Below are 9,745 nucleotides of genomic sequence, written 5' to 3' on the forward strand. Positions count from 1 at the left end.
TGCGTGTGAGGGGTCAGGGCCCAGCCACACGCTGTCATGTATCCGGTTCCCGTAGCAGAAGCTTCCAGCCGGGGCAGGTGTTCGGTTACCCGTCGTCTTGAAAGACAGGGTCCGTTTCCGAGTATTCAGGCCGGGCGCCAGGGAACGGGGGCCTCCTCTTCGCCTTTCTTCCTGGCTGGGAGCCGCTTAATTCTTGGTCGTGTATAGAGCCCGGCAAGAACGTATTCGCAGGTGCTCCCTCCCGGGGGCTGATTCTGTCCCCTCCCCGCCAGCGGCGCCTCTTACAGGACCCCCGGCTTCTCATGCTGCTGGGGAGGAGTTTTAGCGCGTCGGGGCCTTCGCACACGCCCGGGCCTCCTGTACGCGGTCTCCCTCCCAATGGAGAGTAATCGTCCACCTAAAGCAGCGGAGCCAGACTCTGCTAGTTCCCGGACAACAAGTGGACTGGGCCGTGCGCCCGACATCGGGGTCCCTTCTCGAGTCTGCATCCGCAGATGGATTTTAAGTTTCTAAGAAAGCACCGTGTGCTCCACACCCACATCCCTCCCAGTGACCAGGAACGTTCCCGAAACTCTTGCCCAAGAAACTCGGAGGCGACCAGAGGCATCGATCACCAGCCTTACCTTCGCGTCACGAGACGTGGCTCTGAGTGCCCAGAAAGCCGAGACGGGAACGTTTCCAGATGATTAATTCATTAATTCATTCAACCAAATTAAATGCGCCTCTCGGAGCAGCGGGCCATGTGTGCGGCCGCGGGCACGCTGCGTGACAAGCGGTGAGTTCCACTTTGGATCCCACCCTAACACGGCACTGCAGAGGGGCCCGAGCTTTCTCTTCCGTCTTTTGAGGCCAGAAACCACGCAGCTTTTAGAAGAGAATTTGTTTTATTATTTTTTAAATTTTTGTTTTATTTTAAAAAATATTTTTATTGATTTCAGAGAGGAAGGGAGAGGGAGAGAGAGAAAAATATCAATGATGAGAGAGAATCATGGATCGGCTGCCTCCTGCACGCCCCCCCCTAGGGATCGAGCCCACAACCCGGGCAGGTGCCCTGACCGGGAATCGAACCTGGGACCCTTCAGTCTGCAGGCCGAGGCTCTATCCACTGAGCCACACCAGCCAGGGCTAAATTCCATCTTAGTTGTTAGATTTAGGGACGAGTTGACTGATCCCTGGGGACCTCTCACAGCCACAGTTGTTCTGCAGCCACGAGAGCGCGGTCAAGCCGGTTCTGCTCCCACGCCCTGCGCTCGGGGAGACCGCCTCGCTGTTCAGACCTGACGTTTTTCCTGCCAGCCCTTTGGGGTGTTGTGAATGTAAGGAAATGGATGTAGGTGGGCTTTAAGAGAGATGAAGTGGACACTGGTTTTTCTCCCGCCCCCTTAAAATCAATCACATGGAACCCTAATTTGGTTCCCGACATTGCTAGCCCCATACCTCTACTCAGTTAAAGGGTCGATCGATATTGGCAATTCTTCACGAGACACGATATGACTCTAGGCAGCAGTTCTCAACCTGTGGGTCGCGACCCCTTTGGGGGTTGAACGACCCTTTCACAGGGGGCGCCTAAGACCATCGGAAAAACATATATAATTACATATTGTTTTTGTGATTAATCACTATGCTTTCATTATGTTCAATTTGTAACAATGAAATTGGGGGTCACCACAACATGAGGAACTGTATGAAAGGGTCGCGGCATTAGGAAGGTTGAGAACCACTGTGAAATGGCAACTCCAGGACTGTGTGCTGGCGAATGATAGTTTCTCTCTTCTCAGCACAGAAAAATCAGTGGCGAAAAGCAAGCATGTCCCGCCCCAAAATCAGCCTTTCTTTTCCTTTGCTCCCTCGGCCCCCCCTTCTTCCTACAAAACCCGCCCTTGTACCACCCTCCCTCTGGGCGCCCTGCTGGGTGCCGGATGGGATGCTGTCTCATAGGCATGAGGGGCTTCCTGAAGCTGAGGAGACCTTCACGTTTACTGGCTGAGTTTTGTTTTTAACGCTTCGGGCCTTGTTTAGGCGCCCCCCCCCCCGCCTGGATTCCAGCTCCCCCTCTTTTTTGAGTCCCTGTTACCCAGGAGGCTCAGCCAGCCCTTCACTATCATGTGTAATCTTCATGGTGTTTGTGAAAAATTTGAACGAGCCCGGCCTGGATGGCTCAGTGGTTGAGTGTCGACCTATGAACCAGGAGGTCACGGTTTGATTCCTGGTCAGGGCACGTGCCCAGGTTGCAGGCTTGATCCCCAGTAGAGGGTGTGCAGGAGGCAGCTGATCCATGATTCTCTCTCATCATTGATGTTTCTCTTTCTCTCTCTCTCTCCCTTCTTCTCTGAAACCAATAAAAATATATATTTTAAGAAAAAGAAATTTGAATGAACCCTTGTAATAAATGTGATTTCCTCTTCCGGAACAATCTGCTAGGAAAGATGGGGCACAGTGGGTGGACTGGCCCCTGCCCCAGAGCCCTCCCCTCGCCGACTGCTCTGACCCTGGGTGAGGCATTTGGGGCAGGCAGAGTGGGTGGTCCCGGGTCCTCCGAGAAGCAGGTCGGTGTCAGGAGGGGATGAAATGTACAAGAATGTCACTGGGGGTAGGACTAGTGACAGGACTGGGGAGGTGTCCTAAGGGCCTAGGACTTGTTTTAATCAGACGCGTTCGAACGCAGCAATGGAGAGACACTCGCCATTCCTACCAGCAGCCGGCCTCGAGCACGGGCCGCCCAGCGCGGCTTCGCATCCTGCTGAGATGCGCCCGCTGCTGTGCTGGGCTCTCCTAGGTGCGGACGTGAGCACATGTCAGCTTCCTGGGCAGCCGCCTGTCCGCTGGCTGAATCCCACACATGACAGCTGAGGGTAACATGTCTCCAGACTGCGGTAGGGAAGCTTTTCTAAGCATTTTCAACAAGGTGCGTTGCTACCAAAGTCCAAGTTGTGAATGTTGCGTGATTATGAGGCGACATTACAACGAGGCACCATTTGGCCGGTGACATTGGCGTCTCCCTGACGTCGAGTCCTCTCACACCTCCTGTGGGACCTGCACTTCCTCTGCATGGTGACTTTTTTATATTTATTTACTTTTTCAATTTTTAAAAATAATATATATTTTTATTGATTTCAGAGAGGAACGTGTCCGGAATCCAGGCAGTGACAGCCACCCCGGATTAAGCATCTTCTGGATTATTTCAGCTGACCTCCACGTTTGCCCCTCCAGCCTACTTCCTTTAAAAAATTTTTTTATTGATTGATTTGAGAGAGAGAGAGGAAGGGAGAGAGTGAGAGAGGAACATCGATTTGTTGTTCCACTTATGGTGCCTTCACTGGTTGCTTCTTGTATCTGCCCTATCCGGAGATCGAACCCACAACCGTGGCGTATCGGGATGATGCTCTAACCAACTGAGCTATCTGGCCAGGGATGTACCTTTCTGAAGGAAAGGAAAAAAAAAATACGTGCTTAGCATTTTTATGGAATAACATTCTATTATAACCCTTGGCAATGTGTTAGCATTCTCAGGAGTTTCAGCAATGTCTTAACTTCAACAAGTCTTTCCTGTGATGGCTTCCACATGACGACAATAACGTGAAAGCATGGGTCCCTTTGGTGTCTATATTAATATATTTTTAAAGGAGCTGGTGGTCTCTACTCTTATTCAAATGCCATTATGGATGCTTGAAAAGTCATTGTCGTAGAATCCCTCAGCCATCATTCGCTCTCCATGTACCAAACTCCGTGTTCTGCTAACCTTTCTGGGCAAATGTCACTTTTAACCCTTTAAGCATGTCCTTGGGACCCTTCGGGGCAGAGGCAACCTGAGCCCACAGATGGTCTCACCAACGAGGCCTGGAGAGAGGCCATGCATCTGCCCGGAATGTAATTGCTAAAGGGAGGAACCGGTTCCTTCCCTTCCGCAAATAGAGCCCACGGGGCCCCGGAGCCAAGGGTTTTGAGAAAGCCTGGCGCGGAAGAGCGGTTGTCGAAGAAAAAGATAATGGCAATGCGTCCAATGGCAAGAAAAAATAATTGCATATTTCCGTTTGCTGACGGAGGGGAGAGCCAGGCTGCTTATGTAAAGCGTTTTTCAGATCTATGCGCCCTTCCTCTCACCCCAATCAGGCTCTCTGATTAGAATCAGCTTAATTTCTCTAACCCTTCTAGGAGATGAATACCTGCGAGGACTCGGATTTTTTTTTTCCTTCCCGACAAGACGATACTGTAGCTTTAATTGTGCGTGGAACTGGGAGGTTGTCATGGAGATGAGATCTGTGCGGGGCTGCTCCACTTCTCTGGCCTGGTTCTGCGCCTCGAGTGGGAGGTTCCATTGTTCCGGGAGCTGGGTGTTTCCTTCCGCCGATCAAGCCCGTTCGCATGTTGAAATGCGGGTTGTTCCCGGCCCGTGTCGCCCTTCATTAAACCAGGAAGGACTTGGAAAGAGTGTTTGTAGCGATGCTGCGGGGGCCCAGGAAGGGGTCCCGCAGGGTCTGCACACGCTCTGGCTGCGGGAGGAAGCGTCCGCCCCCTAGCGGCGGAGGGGAGCAACTACGCCCACGACTCCGTCCATCCCGGGGATGAGGCTCCAGGGGGTTCAGGGCTCCAGTGACACCCGCGCCTCTCCACGCCGCTGCCTGGAACAGGCTGAAGGCGCAGCTCAAACGCCCGCGCCCTGGCGAGCCTTGCTGACCCTCCGCATGGGGAGAAGGACTCCTCGTGCTCCCAGGGCGTCGGTTCTTACCGCGGGGACAGTACCGATGACCCGATACCCTGTCTGCGGGTCGGAGCGCGCGCCCCTCTTCTGCCCGGTTAAGCGGTTCCTCTAGGAATCCGCCTTCCCGCTGTGGGGGGGAGGTCCTGCACCGATGGCAGCAGCAGGGATACGCAGGCTCCCGGCACAGGTTCGCTCAGTGAGGGAACTGGCGGCCCCGACCTTCCGCCTCCCCGGGACCCTGCGCCTCTTTCCTCGCTTTATTCCCCGACCTGCTCCTGGGCACACCCCCAGCTGCCCCCGCACAGCCTGGCACGCGTGGTCCCCGCGCCTGGAGCCAGGGCCCGCCCTCCCCTTTTCGCCTGTGGACACGGAGGCGCCACGGGGCTCTGGTTCTGAAGTCCCGGTGACCCTCCTGCTGCCCTGCGACGGTAACACGCCCATTCCCCGCGCTTTGCTCTGCAGAGATTTCATGCGCTCAGGGCAACTGCCACTCATCCCTGCCTCCGCCCACCCGGCGTGGGAGGCCTTCCCAGGCGGCGGCCGCACCTGCTTTGCTCAGTGGGAAACCTCTAGGGCTGAAAAAATGTCTGGCTTAATTATTAACTACAATCAAGTTCAAGATTTGCTCATAGTGACTTTTTAATTTATTTTTATATATATTTTTTATTGATTTCAGAGAGAGAGAGAGAGAGAGAGAAACATCAATGATGAGAGAGAATCATGGATCGGCGGCCTCCTGCACGCCCCACACTGGGGATCGAGCCCCCTACCCTGGCAGGTGCCCTGACTGGGAATCCAACCTTGACCTCCTGGTTCATAGGTTGACGCTCAACCACTGAGCCATGCCAGCCTGGCCATGGTGACTTTTTTATATTTATTTACTTTTTCAATTTTTAAAAATAATATATATTTTTATTGATTTCAGAGAGGAAGGGAGAGGGAGAGAGAGATAGAATCACCAATGATGAGAGAGAATCATCGGTCGGCAGCCTCCTGCATGTCCCCTACTAGGGAACAAGCCTGCAACCCCAGCATGTGCCCTGACCAGAATTGAATTATGACCTCCTGGTTCATAGGTCAATGCTCAACCACTGAGCCACACCGGCTGGGCTTATATTTATTTTAATTGACATGTAGCATGGTGTATGTTTGGGGTGTACAGTGTGTTGATTTGATGTTTATATTTTGCAATCTTATTACCACTGTAGAGTTAGCTAAATCCTCTCTCAGGTCACATGGTATTCATTTCTTTTTGTGGTGGGAATAATTAAGATCTAGTCTCTTAGCAACTCCTAACTGTACAATACAGTGCCGTTGTCTATAATGACGAAGCTGTGTGATAGATCGCTAGGACTTATTTATCCACTGGTTGCAAGTTGGTTCCCTTAAAACCATCTCCCCCACCTCCAACCCCTGGCAACCAGGATTCTACTCTGTTTTTCTGGATTTGGCTTTTTTAAAATTCCACATGTAAGTGATATCATGCAGTGCTTGTCTCTCTCTGGCTTATCGCACAGAGCATACTGCCCTCAAGGTTTACCCCAAGATTACATTGTTTGAAATGTTCCCCCCAAAATAATTGTCACAGAGGAGAGATAAAGTCAGTTGGAGACAGGAAGCCTGAGATAAAGGTTAGCTTCCATCACTACTAGCTCACACCAGTTGGTGGAAATACCAGTTTTAGTTCAAAGTAATTTAAAAAAAAATTAGTAAAATCTCAGGGAAATATTTAAAAACTAGAGGCCTGGTGCACGAAATTTGTGCACTCCATGGGGGGGAGGGGTCCCTCAGCCTGGCCTGTGCCCTCTCACAGTCCAGGAGCCCTCGGGGGATGTCTGACTGACTGTGGACCTCCAGGGGAGTGGGCCTAAGCAGTCAGTCAGACATTCTTAGTGCTGCTGCAGAGGCAGAAGAGGCTCCCGCCATTGCTGTTGCACTTGCCAGCCATGAGCCCAGCTTCTGGCTGAGCGGAGCTCCCCCTGTGGGAGCGTACTAACCACCAGGGGGCAGCTCCTGCATGGAGCATCTGCCTCCTGGTGGTCAGTGAGTGTCATAGCAACTGGTTGTTCCACCATTCAGTCAATTTGCATATTAGCCTTTTGTTATATAGGATGTTGCCTCTCTAGTGTTTACCGATCCATGTGGGCAGCTCACCGATGATGGCATTTTGAGGGCCCTCTTGTGGGAAAGGCAGTGGTTTTCTTTATCTAGGGATGGTCGGCTATCGGGCAGAAGTCCTAAATCCACAGAAAATGCCTTACTGTTGCCACATTTAGAATCACCGCTCCTGTCACTGAATGCAGCAGGTCCCTTTCGTGACTGATGGCTCGATGAGGAAAGTAACTAGGGAAAACGCTGCAGCGTTCTAGGAAATGAAAAAACAACTTCCTAGAAAAACCGCAATCCATTTAGTCCATACGTTGCTCATGCATCTCGATGGAGCAAACTTTCCACGACGTCAGGTTTCTCCGAACATTTTCCATCATCAGACCAACCCCAGGTGAAACATCGCAAGAAAACCGCCTTCGCCAGAGAAAATGGAGGCCCCTTGGCATTCAGTAGGATGAAGGGATCATGTGCTTTTTCTTGAGTGTCATTTATTCATTTTAAAATAAGTTTGAATAAGAAACAATGATGAACCCTGAATATGTTAAATATGCCACGGTGTTTAAATGGTTCTTAGCGCCATTCAAGGTCTGTACTGATGAAATGCGTGTCTGGAGGAGCCGTCTGTTAGGTGGGTGTGGGGAGAGTCGGCGCGAGTGCCCCCGTTGGAGGGAATATTCCCCTGGCGACGAGTATTCATCTATTTGTCTCCCGGGTTCTCTGGTCTGTCTTTGTGGAAATGTGTTATCACCGCGATGCTATCTCCACTGTTATTTACAAAAACGATGCTGTTGGCTGCTCTCGGAGGAGGCAGACAGCTGCACTGCCGAACTCGTGCTTCTGAATCACAATGAGTGGTCCCAGCCCTGTGTGGTTTTCTGTTCTTTCCTCTTTACCGTCTCCTCTGTGAATGCAGAGATGAGAGGAGGAACCCAGAGTCCTTTCCGAGAAAGATGAAGCCAGAGGAGTAAGCAGGAAGATGACCCGGGCAGGGCAGGGCAGGGCAGGGCAGGGTAGCTTGGACATGTCACCATTCCGTGTCATCTGCTACTAGCAGTAGGACTACATACACCTCAAGCATGTGGCCAGGAGGCTTAATGAACAGGAGAGACTACGGGGTGAGAGGGGAGGAAGAGAGAAAGAAGGGATGGAAGAGGACCCCAGCCCGGTGTGGTTTTCTGTTCTTTCCTCTTTACCGTCTCCCCTGTGAATGCAGAGATGAGAGGAAGAACCCAGAGTCCTTTCTGAGAGAGTTGAAGCCAGAGGAGTAAGCAGGAAGATGACCCGGGCAGGGCAGGGTAGGGTAGCTTGGACATGACACCATTCCCTGTCATCTGCTACTTGCAATGGAACTACATACACCCCAAACATGTGGCCAGGAGGCTTAATGAAAAGGAGAAACTGAGGGGCGAGAGGGGAGGAAGAGAGAAAGAAGGGATGGAAGAGGAAACTCAGTTTTGACGGAGCTACATCGAAAGGCTCATGATCCCGCCCTGATTGGGACCGCCCATGGGAAGCTTTGAGGGTACAGAGCGAATATTCCTAACGCCCTCAGCATCGAACGTCTACTGGGGGCTCAGCCCTTTAGGCAGTAGTTTTGATCTTCACAACACGTGTCAGTTCATTGCTATGGTCTCCTTTGATAGATGAGAACATTAAGACTCAGGCAGGCCGAGTTCCCCCACAGAGCTCACAAATGCCTGAGGGGACGTCCATGCTCCCACCTGTTGTGTTCGGAACCCCAATGTTTTCCTTATGCTGTGCAGCCTCTGGAAATGGACCACAGCTTCTAAAATCAGCCCTGGGGTGTCCTCTGTGCACCCCAGTAAAGTAAACACAACATGCCCCCATCCACGTCCAGAAAGGACCCCTTTCAGGCTGTGTTTGCGATTCTCCCCCTCCATCCCTTCCAAACACCCCTTCCCAGCTCCCGTGAGGCATTATAACGGGGACACTCCCAGCCAACCCTCCCTTCAGCCGGACGGGGCTCCTCTCGCTCAGGAATAATCCATTGCTGTCGGGCACTGCCAGGGAGAGCGACTCCCAGGGGACACCGTGCAAACTCCTAGCAAGCGCCTACGGGTAGATCGACGTGGACAGAAAGAGACTGGGGGCTCAGCCCTTTAGGCAGTAGTTTTGATCTTCACAACACGTGTCAGTTCATTGCTATGGTCTCTTTTGATAGATGAGAACATTAAGACTCAGGCAGGCCGAGTCCCCCCACAGAGCTCACACATGCCTGAGGGGACATCCATGCTGTTGTGTTCGGAACCCCAATGTTTTCCTTAACGCCGTGCAGCCTCTGGAAACGGACCACAGCTTCTGAAACCAGCCCTGGGATGTCTTCTGTGCACCCCAGTAAAGTAAACCAACACGCCCCCGTCCACGTCCAGAAAGGACCCCTTTCAGGCTGTGTTTGCGATTCTCGCCCTCCATCCCTTTCAAACACCCCTTCCCAGCTCCCGTGAGGCATTATAACGGGGACACTCCCAGCCAACCCTCCCTTCAGCTGGACGGGGCTCCTCTCGCTCAGGAATAATCCATTGCTGTCGGGCGCTGCCAGGGAGAGCGACTCCCAGGGGACACCATGCAAACTCCTCGCAAGTGCCGAGGGGTAGATCGACGTGGACAGAAAGAGAGAATTCCTTTCGGTTGCAAACAACCACTCGGTCACTTCTGGGGAAAGTGCAAACTTTCCCTTTTGATGGAGGCGGAAGGAAGCCCCATGTCCGCGGCCAAGCCGGTCGGGAGCGTCTGGAATGAAAGCACCTCGCCTGGGGAGGGCTTGCCTGAGACATCCAGAATAGACAACTGGCTTCAAGAATATGTATTAGCCCTGGCTGGTGTTGCTCAGTGGATAGAGCGTCGGCCTGCAGACTGAAGGGTCCCAGGTTCGATTCTGGTCAAGAGCACATGCCTGGGTTGCGGGCTCAATCCCCA

Source organism: Myotis brandtii, unplaced genomic scaffold (genome assembly GCF_000412655.1).
Source record: "Myotis brandtii unplaced genomic scaffold, ASM41265v1 scaffold565, whole genome shotgun sequence".
NCBI classification, from domain to species: domain Eukaryota; kingdom Metazoa; phylum Chordata; class Mammalia; order Chiroptera; family Vespertilionidae; genus Myotis; species Myotis brandtii.